General features: G+C 39.3%; 1 protein-coding gene across 2 annotated transcripts in view; it reads left to right on the plus strand.

Moving 5' to 3' along the window:
• KDM5B (lysine demethylase 5B) overlaps positions 1-17,425 on the plus strand; it is a 73,668-nt gene that overhangs the window by 9,716 nt on the left and 46,527 nt on the right. The gene's annotated exons all lie outside the window — the stretch shown is intronic.

A 17,425-nucleotide genomic window follows, 5' to 3' on the forward strand; every position in this document is an offset into this window, starting at 1 on the left:
GGGATTTTTAAAAGTGAAACTTGAAAAGTCAAAAGCCCAACATCAAAACTAGAATATACAAAGTGTAAATTCTTCTGGTGGTTTAGATGAAGCTTTTCTATACCTGGATGTTTTTTTAAATTAGTTGAAATAAAAAAAATTTTTCAGGTAGAGCTGTTATAAATTATTTCAGAAAATTTGCAGTGTATGTGTGTTATACAGGTAGGAGTTTGGTAAGCTTTGTGTTAAGAAGTGTTTAAAATTATTTAATTTCCCCTAGTGTGGGAGGGCTGTGATGCTGTGGAAGCCCTGCAGATGGAGAGCATTATATTTTGTCTAACATAATTTAAATAGTCCCAATTCTTGCCTCAAGGGTTAGTAGATTGAGTCTTTAATAAGTTGCTTGTAAAGTGAGGAGAAAAGTAGAAGAGGTGTCAGGGAAAAGGTTTATTTTGGTCTTCAGGACAGAGCCCGATTATATTTTATTCTTTTACTAAGAAGTAGGCAGACTTTTAAATTTTTTTTAAATAAAGCTAATTAGAGTTTCTATATGATCATACAAATTTGGATTCACCGTGTTTTTTTGTTCAGATATGTTATGGGATCTCATAACATTGCTTCTTAGGTGGACCCGTATATATTGTATTTCTACTATTGTGGCTTTTTTGTTTTTGTCTTGAATCAAGCAATTCACTCAATACGGTTTTCTACATGTGTTAAAACACTGTCTAGTGGTGTACATACAAAGTTTTAAAATCTTTAAAATGTTGAAAGTGTTTGTTTAGTTGCGAGCACGTAGCTAGGCTGAGCTTCTCTTCCCAGCTATGTTCCTTGTGTGGCCCTAGGCAGATTTTTGTGCATTCCTACATTAATTCTTGCCACTTCAGAGCTTGATCAAATTGTAGTGTTAGAGGGCTTCCCTGGTGGCGCAGTGGTTGAGAGTCCGCCTGCCGATGCAGGGGAAGCGGGTTCGTGCCCTGGTCCGGGAAGATCCCACATGCCACGGAGTGGCTGGGCCCGTGAGCCAACACAGCCAAAAAGAAAAAGAAAAAAAAAAAGACAAATTGTACTGCTAGGGATAAAGAGGGACATTTCATAATGATAGATATGTTAGGATAAAATGTTATATTCAAACAATGGAGTGCTACTTAGCAATAAAAAGGAACAAACTACTGATACATTCAACAACATGAATGAATCTCAAAAACATTACATTAAGTGATGGACATCTTGCAGAAAAGAGCACACATTGTACCATTCCATTTATTTGAAGCTCTAGAGCACACAGTATTAATATATGATGGAAAAAAAAATTGTCGTGTTAGAGAACTAAGTTTAAACCTGAATGTGTTTTCAGCCGTTGGTTGAAGCTTTTGTTAAGCATGCATTCCTGTGAGGCATACAGATACCTGAACATGGCTGTCTACTCCACTGCTAACTCCAGAGACAAAGGACAAATCCTGTCAAAACCACATAATTTCAAGGTCTTTAAGGCAGGATCCTCCCAATTTTCTGTGCGGTTGTACCAACTCATCATTTGGTGATATTTAAACCAGATGGGAACATGTCACCCTTGCCAGGCTTTAACTTGGATGGGGAGAGTGAGGATCTCTTAGGATTTGTACTCTGGTGTCTTTTTATTTGTGGGACAGGGGGTGAGGCCATGGAGATGAGCAAGGTCTAGAAAGAATTTTGGGACTATAACCTCCATTTTGTAAAATTCCAGATATTCCAAGCTTTTTCCTCTCCCAGAGAGGCTCTTATCCAATATTTTGGACAAATTGAGAACAGCCACCAGATTTTCCAGCGGAAGGCTGGCTTTGGGGATTTGTGTAGGGTGTGAGTTTGGGGTTTTTAAAGATTGTACTTAATGGCAGCCCATTCTTCTGGGTTCCTTTCTATAAGTACTTTTTTTTCCCCACTGCTAACCTTGTGGCTTTTCCTGTCTTCCAAGTGTAAAATACATCCTTGACTTATGTTAATAGATAATTGCTCATCAGATTTTTTTTGAGGGGAACAGTGTTTAAAATTTGATTTAGGATCCAAGGTAATTTATTTTTGGCAGTTGGTATTAGCTAGCTAGGACATGAAAACTTGCAGAGAATAGGGATTTCATGGAAAAATCGTGGAGCAGGAATCCACACATTTGGCTTCTGGTGTGTGTTCCATTATCTTCATGTTATCCTTGAGCTTCCAGCCTTGAGGTTGGATTTTCAAGGTTTTATTCCGTTAACCTGCCTTTTTTTGTTTGTTTTAATAAATTTATTTATTTATTTTTGGCTGCCTTGTGCTGTGCGCGGGCTTTCTCTGGTTGCGGCGAGCGGGGCTACTCTTCACTTACGTGTGCAGACTTCTCATTTTGGTGGCTTCTCTTGTTGCAGAGCACGGGCTCTAGGCACGTGGGCTTCAGTAGCTGTGGCATGTGGGCTCAGTAGTTGTGGCTCACAGGCTCTAGAATGCAGGCTCAGTAGTTGTGGCACACAGGCTTAGTTGCTCTGTGGCATGTGGTATCTTCCCAGACCAGGGCTCGAACCTGTGCCCACTGAATTGGCAGGCGGATTCTTAACCACTGCGCCACCAGGGAAGCCCTAACCTGCCTTTTAAAATGAGGATAATTCTGGCCCTGCTTTACATGATGAGGCATAAAGAGGTAAGTAAACATGCTCAAGGTCATGTGACTACTAAGTGGAGGAGCCTGATACAAGCCCACACAGTACTCTTAACCATTACTTATATTGCCTATATCCACATGAAATTGGGATTACATGAGACGGCAGATGGAAAATTATGAACCTTTTTATTCTTTTTTTTTAAATTGAAGTGTAGTTGATTTACAATATTGTGTTAGTTTCAGGCGTACAGCAAAGTAGTTCAGTTATATATATACTTTTTCAGATAATTTTCCATTATAGGTTATTACAAGCTATTGAATATTGCTCCCTGTGTTACACAGTAAATCCTTGTTGCTTATCTATTCTATGTATAGTAGTTTGTATCTGTTGATACCATACTCCTAATTTATCCCTCCCCGACCCTCCCTTTCCCCCTTGGTACCCCTAAGTTTTTTTTCTATGTCTGTGAGTCTGTTTCTGTGTTGTACATAGATTCATTGCTGTTATCTTTTAGATTCCACATATAAGTGATGACATATATTTGTCTTTGATTTACTTCACTCAGTATGATAATTTCTGGGTCCATCCATGTTGCTGCAAATGACATCATTTCGTTCTTTTTTATGGCTGCATAATAATCCATTGTATGTATGTACCACATCTTTATCCATTCATCTGTTGGTGGACACTTAGGTTGCTTCCATGTCTTGGCTGTTGTTACTAGTGCTGCTATGAACATTGGGGTGCATGTAGCTTTTCAAAGTGTGGTTTTCTCCAGATACAGGCCCAGGAGTGGGGTTGCTGGATCCTATGGTAACTCTGTTTTTAGTTTTTAAGGAACCTCCATACTGTTCTCCAAGTGGCTGCACCAATTTACATTCCCACCAACAGTGTAGGAGGGTTCCCTTTTCCCTTTTGTTAACTTAGTTCTTGCTGCTAAGGTAGGATTTTTTTTTTCCACCTGTGCTGTGCGGCTTGCAGGATCTTAGTTTGCCGACCAGGGACTGAACTGAACCTGGGCCCATGGCATTGAAAGCGCCGAGTCCTAACCACTGCACTGCCAGTGAATTCCAAGGACAATTTTATAGATAAGGAAGCTGTGCTGAGAGATGTTAAATGACTTGTCTAAGGTGACACAGCTTTTAAAGGACAAATTAGGGAATTCCAAACTGGCTTTTTACTTCCAAGTTCAGTGTTCTTCTTTCTAATATGTGGTGGCCAGTGGCTCCTTTCATAGATCCCAGAAATTAGCTGGGCTTTTTGGGAAGGAGAGTGTGATCTTCCTTTGCTTCTTTGTGGTTATCCTAACGCACTGAAGGAAAATCAGTACTAGAAAGCTGCCCTTATGTGATACCAAAGTACAGTACCATTTTGTTTTGTCTGTTATAGTTGCCTGTAAAATGTAATTATAAAATTTTAAGTAAACCGTGTGCCCTTATTTTTTAACTTATCAATGTGTATGAGCTTGGCCATTCCATATACTTTTGGTTGGTTGGCTCATTTGTGTGGAAACTCCTGGCTCATCAATTTCAGTGACCACTTAGCTTCAATTGGAAGAATGTGGAAGAAGCTCCTCTGGCCATTGGAAAGGTCAGCTAGGTTTGAGAACTACTAGTTTAGGTGATTCCCTGATGAGGTTTAGGCAGCTGTTAATATAGGGAATTTTCTTACCTGTTGACTTTGAATTAATAGAAATTCTCAGCTCCACTACAAGAAACTTAGGAATCCTTTCTGTCAGTTCTGGTGAATGAAGAAATGGATTGGGTCCTTGGGGTTGGTTATGGGTTCAATTCAGTACATTTATTGATATGTCAGTAAGTGCCAGGAATTGTGTTAAGGTTCTGCAGTTTACAGCTTTGACTTAAAGGAACTCATAGTCTGCTGGTGAGAAAGACCAGTAATTATATAGTAGGATGTGTGCAAGTAATGGAAATTGTATATAGAATGGTTGAAGATATGAGGGTTGGGGGGTGTGGAGGTGGGTGGAGTATGGGGAGAGGGGGCAGCCTGGGGGTATCTGGGAAGGCATTAGGTTAAGGCAGGTTTAGGGAGGAAATGGGAGTGTAGAATGAGAGTGAGGGTCACGAGAACTCGCAGAAACACCAACATTTAAGGACTAAAGAGACTCTAGTTGGAGGCCGCAGGAAGTGTGCTGGGAAGCCAAGGGGAGAAAATAGCTGGTGTGTTGAGCCTGTATCTCAGACTTACATGACTTCTCGGTGACGATTTTCTTAAGTCTCAGCTGTAGACACAGCTGTAAAATCCTCTATTTAAAATCTGGGAAAGTAGGTAATAGAAGAGTTTTTATAGTCTGTCCCGTTGATACCAGGCAGCCATTCAAATGAGGACCAGTTTTATCAGGCTGGAACTTCCTTATATTTTAGGTTAAAGAGGGTCATCTTTTAAATCAAATTGATTATTATTATTTTTGGCCGTGCCGCATGGCTTGCAGGATCTTAGTTCCCCCACCAGGGATCGAACCTGGGCCCTGGCAGTGAAAGCCTGAGTCCTAACCACTGGACCTCCAGGGGATTCCCCAAATTAATTATTAAATGTGGCAATAAATGTGAAAGAAATAAGATAGTGCTCTCTCTAAAACAGTAACACTGAGATACATTATAAATTTATTCTAAGAGTTTTGAACATGAGATTTATTTATCTACCATCCTAAATTGGGCTTGCCTGTGTAATAGTACACCCTTTTATCTTTCATACAGGAGATCTAGCCTTGAAGCATGGTCAGAATTAGAGTATACTGAATAGACTATCAGGTTGTCCTTGTGTAAATATTAGATGATCGGCAGTGGGATAAACAGCAGCTTCCTAGCAATTCCAGTACAGGTTCAGGCTTCAGTCTTTTACTTCAGATATGGCTATTAGGGATCATATGTGTTCCAAAATTATTTCGACTTTTATTGCTAGACGTAGAGTTAATATATCTTAATTGCAGCAGGGCTGAAGAGCTGTTAAATATTTGCTTTTAGTGAAATGTATGGCTTACTATTTGTTTCTTTTTTGTTTGTTTGTTTAGTGCAGTTGCAAATGTGTCTTGAGATGGAACATCAAACAAAACAAAGATTTAGTATCTTCTCTGAGGCTCAGGCAGATGTTCATTGTCAGTACTGTCCCTTTCCCGACTTTGATTTTGAATCTCCAGGGGTGACCACCGGTTTGTCAAGTACTAAAGGTGTAGAGCAGCAAGTGTTTACAGACCTGATGCGGCCTTAAAGTGAGGGTGCGGGATGTTTAACTTTCCCTGCCCTTGGCGCCCAGGTAGGTGTAGGTGTTGCTGAGTGAAGGTGGAGGGGGAAGAGTTCAGCCTCGTTCCTAAACCCCTTCCCCCTTCCCCAACAAATCTTTTTTTTTTTTTTGACAAATCACTAAAATTTATTTATTTATTTATTTATTTTTGGCTGCATTGGGTCTTCGTTGCGGTGTGCAGGCTTCTCGTTGCGGTGGCTTCTCTTGTTGTGGAGCACGGGCTCTAGGCATGTGGCTTTCAGTAGTTGTGGCTCGCAGGCTCTAGAGCGCAGGCTCAGTAGTTGTGGCACACTGGTTTAGTTGCTCCGTGGCATGTGGGATCTTCCTGGCCCAGGGCTGGAACCTGTGTCCCCTGCATTGGCAGGTGGATTTTTAACCACTGTGCAACTAGGGAAGCCTCCTCTGTGAATTTAAAAGGATACTTCCATTATAGGCTTGATGAGACTTTAGGGATATGCCAAAAATCTGTATGAATCACTCCAGGTAACTTTGGTAGTTATCTATTACGGACATTTTGGAAGAGTAAGATGGCCTCCATGTGATCTAGTTATTCCCTCTTACTGTTTATAAACCAGATTGTATTTAGCTTGTTTGTACAGAGGGGCCTGGGAAGAAACTATTTCTTTGAGGTTTGAGAAGCAGTATCAATGGGAGGACTGTTTTATATCAATATTTTCATATGGCTTTAACAATAATAAATTTAAGTCATTTAGAGGTCACATAAATACAGATTATCATTTCCAAGTTTTATTAAAAGTGGTGGGAAAAGAACTTATTGGGACTAATGCTTTAATAAGTAAACACCATGACATGCCTCTATGTATTTATTTATTTATTTTTGGCTGCACTGGGTCATAGTTGCAGCACGTGGGATCTTTCATTGCAGCATGCGGGTTTAATTGCCCCATGGCATGTGGGGTCTTAGTTGCCCAACCAGGGATTGAACCCACATCCTTTGCATTGGAAGACGGATTCTTAACCACTGGACCACCAGGGAAGTCCCGACATGTCTCTTTTTTACTGGTGTATTTTCATTTACTAATAGATGGTCCATAGAAACAATGCTTTGCCTTCCCAAATACTTAATATTCAGCAATTAAAACATTCTTTTAAACAAGAAGTTGTGTAAAACTGAAAACTGGCTCTTACCAAGCCCCATCTATAGGAGTTAAAACTTTAACAAATGTTCTTATTCCTTGGTACTTATTATCTTAATACAACTATCAAAAGTCTGTGTATATTAGCAAATGATTGCATTGGTATTTTCACATTCTTTTTGGTGGTAGGACTTTAGGGAAGACTGGGTTGCCATATAGCTTTTCTAAAAACGTTGGCATTACACAAACAGGTCAAGAAATCATTGTTAGTGAATGGAGAAAACACTTGAAGGGGCTGCTTTTTCGTTTTGTTTTCTTTTGTTTTTGGCGGTACGTGGGCCTCTCACTGCCGTGGCCTCTCCCGCCGCGGAGCACAGGCTCCGGACGCGCAGGCCCAGCAGCCGTGGCCCACGGGCCCAGCCGCTGTGGGATCCTCCCAGACCGGGACACAAACCCACCTCCCCCGCATCGGCAGGTGGACCCCCAACCACTGCGCCACCAGGGAAACGAAGGGACTGCTTTTTTTTTTTTTTTTTTTTTTTTGCGGTACACAGCCTCTCACCGTTGTGGACTCTCCCGTTGCGGAGCACAGGCTCCAGATGCGCAGGCTCAGCAGCCATGGCTCACGGGCCCAGCCGCTCCACGGCATGTGGGATCCTCCCGGACCGGGGCACGAACCCCTATCTCTTGCATCGGCAGGCAGACTCTCAACCACTGCGCCACCAGGGAAGCCCGGGACTGCTTTTAAAATCTGTGTGGACAGAGTTCTCTGGAGAGCCAGATTGGATGGGGAACCCTGTAGGGGTCTGTTAGTTGTTTCCAAGGTTTGGGCTGAGGACTCTTGGAGAGTTCACAGGACCTTTTCAGCAGGTCCGTAGGAACTTCCTCTTTTCAACTAAATGTTTATCTGTGACCAGCTTTTCTTCATACATTTTAACCAAAACAACATATACAACAACTGATTGACAGCAGAAGATATGAAAATCCAGCTTATTTCTATTAAGCCAGACATTAAAGAGATTTGCAAAATAAAACTCTTCTCACCAATTCATTGCTTATTATTAAATGAATTTTTTAAATGTCTTTTAATTTCTAATGCAGTAAAAATGAGTGGACAGAACCCATCTGAAGTAAAACTCTTTGAAGCCGTCAATTTTTAAGAGTTTAAAGGGGACCTAAGGCCAAAAATTTGAGAGTTGCAGTACTAAAAAAGGAACTAACTTCTGCAAAGGCTTGACTCAATAGGAATAAATCTAGGACCTATGCATAAGCAGTTTCTCTTTGTGCTCAACCTTTGAAGAGGATATTATAACACCAGTAGAGGATTTGGTAAAAACTTCCCTTATTCACCTGTCTGTTGCTTCTGTGAAGTGAAAATTTTAAAGTGTTTTCAAGAAGGCAAACAATAAATTTTTCCACATAGCCAGCAACAACTAAACTGTCGAAGTGGGCCTTTTTGGTCTCATCTTGTCAAGTTTAAATTTTTTTGTATTAAAGATATGATTGTGTTTCATTTTTTGAGAGCTCTCTATTGGAATCAGAAGAGTTTGGAACACAAAAGATAAAAATTGATCCAAATGATTTTTTTAATTGACTTTTTTTTGGAACTGTTTTAGATATACAGAAAAATTGAGAAGATAGTTGAGTTCCCATATACTCCTCACCTAGTTTCCCCTTTTCTTACCATTCTGCATTATCAGTATGACACATTTATTATAATCGGTGAACCACTGTTGTTATTAACCCAAGTCCATGAACTTACACAGATGAACTGAGGTTTTACCTAACGTCCTCTTCTGTTCTAGGGTCTCATTCAGGACACCACACTGCGTTTGGTTGTCAGGTCTCTTTAGGCTCTTCTTAGCTGTGGCAGTTTCTCAGATATCTTGGCTTTGATGACCTTGACCGTTTGGAGGAGGACTGACTGGGTATGTGGGCAAATTTTTTTTCTTTTTTTTAAAGGGACATTTATTCTTGCAGTCTTTTCTGTTGGCTGTGGAATGATTTAAACACTAAAGCTGTGGGAGTTTTTGTGTTACACCTAAGTAACCCCCTGTGCTACAATATGAACCTCGCTTGATACAGTTGCCCATATCTAAATAAGGAGCATGATGTGTTTTTACTAAAACATTGTTCTCTTTGTTTCCAAATTCTTGTCACCAGGTTTTCTTCATTGGCAAATTTTTAGCAGAGCTTTTTTGATTTTATATTTTTTAATCTTTAGCTTTATAGAGACATTTAAAATTAATTTTCCTAATTAGACTTTTTACTTGTTCAGTAACATTTATTGAACATCCATAGCACTGTTCTATGAAGGTAGTTTTCATTTTAAATTCTTCCTTAATAACCATTTTTACACTTCTCTATAGAGGCAGAACACGACATCATTAATAAAAGGCAGTCTCAGGCAGGCACCTGTAATCACTGTGATCATGTTGATTTCTTTTTTCCTGTAACTTCAGTATGTAAAATGTGACCCTGAATGGAGCTGAAATAAGCTTCCTAGAAGGTATAGATATTTTGTTTATAGTGAATAACATTGGAAAGTAAAGGAAATAACCTAAATGTCCAATACTAAGAAATTTTTAAAGTATCAATACAATGAAACGTTAATGTTCCCAGTATAGAAATAAGTAAAAGGCAATATAATTTTTTTTGGTTTGAAATTATGAAGATAAGCATTTTGGAAAAAATACTGGAAGGACGTGTAGCAAAATGTAACAGGTTTTTCTCTGAGATTTTGGCTCATTTTTTCTTCTTTATATGTTTTTTCTGAAATTTCAGCAGTAAGCATTACTTTTGTATTAGGAAAAAAGTATTTTAGACCCATTCTATCGCTTAGTCTTTGTCCCATAAGAAAATATGCAGTCAGGAAGTTTTATGTAGTGGACATACAGGAAATGGCTTGGTCAATATAAAATACTGATATGGGACCGTATGTAGGCTTGCCCACTAGAGTGTTGTTTTTTTGTGTTACAGATGCTGAATTCCATTGCCACCCTAGCAGCTCCTCTCTTGGCAGATCCATTGTTAACTGCCTTACCCTTGGATTAATAAACCTAAGACAATCTTATAAAAAGCTCTCTCTCTTTTTTCTTTTCTTTTCCTTTTTTTTTTTTTTGGCCACACCACACGGCATGTGGGATCTTATTTCCCCGACCAGGGATTGAACGTGGGGGTAGAGTCCTAACCACTGGACCGCCAGGGAATTCCCTAGGAAGCTCTTTAAACATGGATATCTGACAGTACATCCTCTGACTTTAAAAAGCAAGATGCATGTATCTCAATGCTGGAAAAAGAGTACAGCAAAAAAATAGATTAATGGACCTTGCATAGTATATATTAATGAATTCTATCTTATACAAATTTATAATGAAGATTAGAGAATCAAAACCACGGTGTTAAACATAACCAGTCAAAAACAAGAACAAGGTTGCAGTAGGCTTCCTGGAAACTACAAAGCTTTGCAACATGAACATTCCCTAATCATTATCATTTTTTTTTAACCATTTACTTTGTAAATGCCAGGCACCTGTCTAAAGGCTTTGCCCCTATTATTTTATTTAAGTCTCCTGGTTTCCTCTTTTTACATGTACCTGAGGCACAGGGAGATGAACCTACTTCAGACCCACACAGTAGAGTCAGGATTTGAACCCAGGCAGTGTGACTGAGAGCCTACCCTCTTTAACGTCTGTTCTACTGTACAGGAGGTGGTAAAGGGCATCACTGTGCCTTAAAACTCAGCCCTGAAGAAATGACAGATGAGGATGATACAGGGGAGCCCTTTTTTGTTTTTGCTTTTAATTTTATATAAGCTTATTCTGGCTTTATTGAGTTAAATGTATAAAATAGCAGTGTATACACAGAGGGATTTAATACATGATATATATAATTATCTTTAAAAAGTCAGGGTGCAAGTTAAAACCAAAAGTTCTTTTCTCTCCCCAATATACTGTTATTTCTTTTTTTAAAAATGTTGCTTTCGGGCTTCCCTGGTGGCACAGTGGTTGAGAAGCTGCCTGCCAGTGCAGAGGACACGGGTTTGAGCCCTGGTCTGGGAAGATCCCACATGCCGCGGAGCAACTGGGCCCGTGAGCCACAACTACTGAGCCTGCGCGTCTGGAGCCTGTGCTCTGCAGCAAGAGAGGCCGCGACAGTGAGAGGCCCACGCACCGTGATGAAGAGTGGCCCCCGCTCGCCGCAACTAGAGAAAGCCCACGTGCAGCAACGAAGACCCAACACAGCCAAAAATAAATAAATAAATATATATATTTAATTAAAAAAATGTTGCTTTCTTCTTTTTTTTTTAAAGGGAACTTTATTATATATTTATTTATTTTTGGCTACATTGGGTCTTTGTTGCTGTGCGCGGGCTTTCTGCAGTTGCGGTGAGCGGGGGCTACTCTTCCTTGCGGTGCGCGGGCTTCTCATTGCGGTGGCTTCTCATTGCGGAGCACGGGCTCTAGGCGCGTGGGCTTCAGTAGTTGTGGCGTGCAGGCTTTGGTAGTTGTGGCGTGCGGGCTCGCAGGCTCTTGAGCACAGGCTCAGTAGTTGTGGCGCACGGGCTTAGTTGCTCCCCGGCATGTGGGATCTTCCCGGACCAGGGCTTGAACCCTTGTCCCCTGCATTGGCAGGCTGATTCTTAACCACTGCGCTACCAGGGAAGCCCTCTTCTTTTTTAAAGGTTATACTCCATTTATAGTTGTTATAAAATAATTTGCTTTATTTAGGGGAACTCTTTAACCTGTGTTGAAATTGCTATGATGAAAAGTGCTGGTTGGCCACTAGATGCTAACTAGAGTTAGGCTGAAAGGATGGGGTCCTTAATGGTAAACTTCAGAGGTCAGTTGCTCCTTGAAAGTTGAGGTTGCATTCACTTCTTGTTAGAGGAAAATTACATTTCAGTGGTCAGAACTTAATGTCATGTAATACTTGTTATTTTTGCTTTATAATAAAACAAACTTTACATTTGTAATTTCAGTTCTTACCATAGTCCTGAAAGTAGCTATTGTTCGTACTTTACAAATGGGAAAGTTGAGATTCCTGAAGTGGTGGTAAGAGAACCGAATCGCAAATTCTGGTCTTCTGACTTTCAGTGCGTTGCTCTTTTTTTTTTTTTTGGTCCTATACTAATCGCCTGCTTACATTCTGAGGAACAAGTGTCTTATCCATTATTATTATGCTTGGTTAAGTATAAAGAGAAGGGATTGAAAGAAAGTGGGTTGGGGTAGTGAGATAAGAACTTAAAGATGCGAAATTTTTAAAGGAAAGCCAGACATATTCTCAGGACCTTTGTTTGGTTACAGACCCCTTTGAGACCCTGGTGAAAGCTGTGAGCCTTCCCAGAAAAATCCACATACACTCAGTTCTATTTACAATTTAAATGCCTAGGCTTTAGGGTATAAAAGTGTGGTTCCTTAGTCTAAAAAGGAAATCCTCAAAATAAAGTGTTTTTACTAGATCTTAAACAGGCTTTGAACACATCGGTGGCTAATTAAAGCTGCCTGGGGCCAAGTCTGCCCAGAGGGAAGTAAGAAGCAAGGGAGAAGCAGCATCACTAGCATTTTATTTACCTTGGGAAGACTTTGAATGAAGCCTTTTGTATTACAAAGCTTTCCTGATAGACACCTATCAGTGTCGACATGAGTGGCATAGGATGCCTGAGGGGTTCATAAACAGTAAGTCTGTTCTTATCATTTGTAAGTGGGAATTTATAATGATTATGCTGTGCCTTGTACTGCCTCTTCCATTTGTGCAGGTGTCTTACGGATATCTTACTGACAAACCATTTAACTGATGAGAAAGTCGTCTTTTAAATTGTAGTTCATATAAAATCTTTATTAAGGTTGATAAATCTTAGGCTCAACAGAAAGCTTTTCTAACTTGCCTTAAAACACTAAGATAAATTCTTTGTTTGGATCGTTAAAAGTTTCGCCGAAGTTCTGTGGTAATGTTGATAACATAGAAACTATAAGAATCTGTACTAACAACACTGAGTTTACCTCTGCTGGCATTGGATTGAAATCCTGTGAGTGCATTTATTCAGTGATGACTGGGTTTGATAGAATATACGCAGTTAGAAAAAATGCTTTGGTTCTTAATTCATGTTGTTATTTGTAAACTAACCAGAATGTACTTTTGACGCTGATTTTTAATTGGTTTTGTCTGCAGGGAATCTGCAGGAGAACTAACTTGTAGTGAGCTCTGTAGAGGGTATACTTTCTTGTTTTGCTGATCGTTAGGTCTTAAACTGGTGTCAGCCTCTAGAAAGATTAAAACAGTATTCCAGTATGTTAAGTATGTGGATGCTAACAGTGGATCATTTACAGAGTGAATTTTCCTGGTGTTTTTGAAAAACCTTTAGCATTCGATGAAAGTTATTTTCATACTGGTCAATTTTATAATTTCAAACATTTCTCTCAGTTAAATGTGCGGTAACTTATTTTTGCTTGGTTAGTGCTAGGACTAAGGAAAATGTTTACCTGGTGTTTCTCAGGCCTCTCTGAGGGTTTTTAAGTGTCAATGGTCTACTTAACCGCTTTCCCAAGGAATATATTTTTTAATGCTCAGGAAAATAATTGAGCTTTTAAATAATATAGCTGTACTTTTATTTTGAAAGGGTTAAAATAAAACCATTTTAAAGTTTTTAAAGGAAATTAAGATGAATATCAGCAGGGAATTTACATTGAACTCCTTGCAATCTATTATCTTGTTTGTATGGAAATGCTGTTGTTTTCTTTTAAAAATTATTAATTAATTAATTTTTGGCTGCATTGGGTCTTCGTTGCTGAGTGTGGGCTTTCTCTAGTTGCGGTGAGCAGGGGCTACTCTTCGTTGCGTTGCGTGGGCTTCTCACTGCGGTGGCTTCTCTTGTTGTGGAGCATGGGCTCTAGGTGCGCGGGCTTCAGGAGTTGTGGCATGCGGGCTCAGTAGTTGTGGCTCGTGGGCTCTAGCGCGCAGGCTCAGTAGTTGTGGCGCACGGGCTTAGTTGCTCCACAGCACGTGGGATCTTCCTGGACCAGGGCTCGAACGCATGTCCCCTGCATTGGCAGGTGGATTCTTAACTTGTGCGCCACCAGGGAAACCCTGGAAATGCTATTTTTATGTTAGAAAAAAAATGATTTTATGAACTATTTTATTGGTAGAGGCTGAAAGTTTTGGTTAGATTACATGATATCCCTTTACTTAAGTGTCAAACCAAAAATTATCACGTTTCTAAATGGAGATTTTCATTATTTATTTGACTACTTAATTTGAGGATTATATTCCTGTTTGAAATTTTTCACTTCTTAGAGGCTTTAATATGGTCTCTTTCCTTCTCTGATGGCTTTTTTAATTTTTAAAAATTTTATTTATTTTTATTTATTTATTTTTTAATTTATTTTATTATTTAGTTATTTATTTTTGGCTGTGTTGGGTCTTCACTGCTGCACGTGGGCTTTCTCTAGTTGCGGCGAGTGGGAGTTAACTCTTTCTTGCGGTGCATGGGCTTCTCATCGTGGTGGCTTCTCTTGTTGTGGAGCACAGGCTCTAGGCACGCAGGCTGCAGTAGTTGTGGCACGTGAGCTCAGTAGTTGTGGCTCGCAGGCTCTAGAGCTCATGCTCAGTAGTTGTGGCGCATGGGCTTAGTTGCTCCATGGCATGTGGGATGTTCCTGGACCAGGGCTTGAACCTGTGTCCCCTGCATTGGCAGGCAGACTCTCAACCACTGTGCCACCAGGGAAGCCCCGCTTTTTTAAAAAATTAAAAATCTTTTTATTGAACTTAGTTGATTTACAATGTTGTGTACATGGCTTTTTTCCGCATGTAAACGTCATGGCCCAACAAGGCCAGACTCTGCCGAGAATACCTTTGTTCTAATATGACAGTGAGCTCTGCAAATAACATGTAATCGTTCTATTGGAGTAGAGCGTTACAGCTGAGTCTCAGAACCGAAGGACATGTATCCCGTTTTCTCTGTCATTGCAACCAGAGGAGGAGACAAAATTTGCAGTGATCTGTGTTTAATGAAGGAATGATCTACTGACATGGTTTTAGTTTTAAACGTATTATACCCACTGTGTGAGCTTCCTTAGTGACAGATACATAGTGTTTTCCCTTTGATGTTTGATTTTTAGGATTTATTTTATTTGAAAAAGGGTTCAGGCTAAAACAAGTATCAATTAAATAACATACATACATACAAAGACACAGCTCACCTTAATTGATAAAACTTTAATATGTACACTTAAGATGAGATTAATTTTTGTATCGTGTTTTGGGAGTAGAAGGCATATTTGATTCATTGGAGGATATCATTATACATTACTCATAAATCTTAATCTGTAAAAATTGCAGGTCATTTGGACAGTATGTTAATCATTTACTTGTATATTCTGACACATTGTCTTTGATATAGTTTTGGTCTAACCTTCAACCCAGATCAATTCATTTCAGAAAGCCTACAGCTTTTATAAAGTATTAGAGAGCAAAGCTCTGAGCAATATCAAGTCTTCCATTAGCCTGCCACAGAATATTAAGAAGCGATGGGATTTCCTTCTGCTACATTGTATTATGTATAATTAAACACATTGCTCTCTTTATCTTTAGTTATCAAGGTAAACAAAAATCACTAATCTTTTTGACCCAGGGTGGAGTAGGTAGTATTTTTTAAAGTTTATTAGCAGTACAGTGTATCTTTAACTGGCATTTAAACATTAGCCATAGTCTTTGTTGAAGAGGCTGTATGACAGCAAGTCCTGATCTGTCATTGACTTCTTAAACAGTATTGCCGTTTTTTCTTTTTTCTTTTCTTTTTTTCTTCCTATTCTTTTTTGGGGTGGTAGTAAATAGCTTTGTACCAATTTGTAATCTGCTTTTTTCCTTTGAAAAAAATTGTAAAATTTACTTTTTAACATATTTAATCAGGCATTGCTGGTGGGCATTTTTACTTAAGTGTTTGTATCACAAAAACAAAACCTGTTTTACTTTTAAACTAAGAGCAGTGATAAACTCCAGCAGTATAAATTTGAAATAAAAATAATCTCTTTCCCCCTTCCTATTACAACAGTCTTTAAAATTTACATATGTTAACACAAATTTGCATGTTTTAGTTTTTTACTCATCCACTGTTGGCTATCTTTCCATGTTTAGAACATCTAGATATTCTTTATTACCGCTGCAGAGTATTTTATTGTTATTTACAGATGTACCAACATTTGTATTAACTTGTTCTCTTACTCTAAAATAATTTATTATTTAATAGGTATTACTTAATGTATTTAATATATTTCCGACTGCATTTAAAATGGGTAAGGAAGCAAAAGAAAAATCACCTATAATCCTACCAAAGACGAACCACTGTTAACCATTTTGCTCTCTTTCCAGTGTTTTATTTTCCTATTGCACAGCCTGTTTTTCTTTCTTTCATAAAATATATATAAGGAAAAATTTCAATGTCAATAGAGCTATACAACAGCATGAACTTTTTTTGTCTTAAAAATTATGTTGAAATATGAAAATACTGAATAATACAAAATATACCATTGTAACCATTTTAAAGGTGCATGCAATTCAGTAACATTAAATACATTCACAATGTTGTACAACCATCACCACTGTCCGTCTCCAGAACCTTTTCATTATTCCAAACTGAAACTCTACCTGTTAACACAGCATAATTTTTATGCCTTTAAACTATTCTCTTATCATGAACATTTAAGTTGTTTCCAGTTTTCTCCACTTACAGACAACAGTCCATACACACTCTCCTTCCTGTCTGTTTTCTCCTGATAGCAGTTCTTCCAAGAACCTGTATCAGTAGATATGTTAAGGGTGATTCTTTTTTTTTTTTTAAATTTATTTATTTTATTTATTTTATTTTTGGCTGCTTTGGGCCTTCATAGCTGCACAAGGGCTTTCTCTAGTTGCGGTAAGTAGGAGCTACTCCATTGCGGTGCGCGGGCTTCTCATTGCAGTGGCTTCTTTGGTTGCAGAGCACGGGCTCTAGGCACGCGGGCTTCAGTAGTTGCGGCACACAGGCTCAGTAGTTGTGGCTCGCGGGCTCTAGAGCACAGGCTCAGTAGCTGTGCCGCACGGGCTTAGTTGCTCCGTGGCATGTGGGATCTTCCCGGAGAAGGGCTCGAACCCGTGTCCCCTGCATTGGCAGGTGGATTCTTAACCACTGCGCCATCAGGGAAGCCCCAAGGGTGATTCTTAAAATTGGTTTTGGATGTCAGTTTTTTTCTTTTCCCCCCACAGAAGAACTTATCCTCAATTTTATAATAAAAGTTAATGTAACTGGGTTACATATATTAAAATACAGTCTGTAGATAATTTGACATTAATATAGCTATTTTGTAGGAGGAGAGATACTTATGGAATAGAGGAGTCAAAGTCTTTTTTTGCCTGAGTTGATGATTTTTCATCGGCAATTGAGGCTCAGTGACGTTGCTGGTTGGAGGGGTGCTAGGCGGGGTGTGTGCAGAATGTATCATT

Source organism: Mesoplodon bidens, assembly GCF_964165515.1.
Source record: "Mesoplodon bidens genome assembly, chromosome: 2".
In the NCBI taxonomy this organism is placed as follows: domain Eukaryota; kingdom Metazoa; phylum Chordata; class Mammalia; order Artiodactyla; family Ziphiidae; genus Mesoplodon; species Mesoplodon bidens.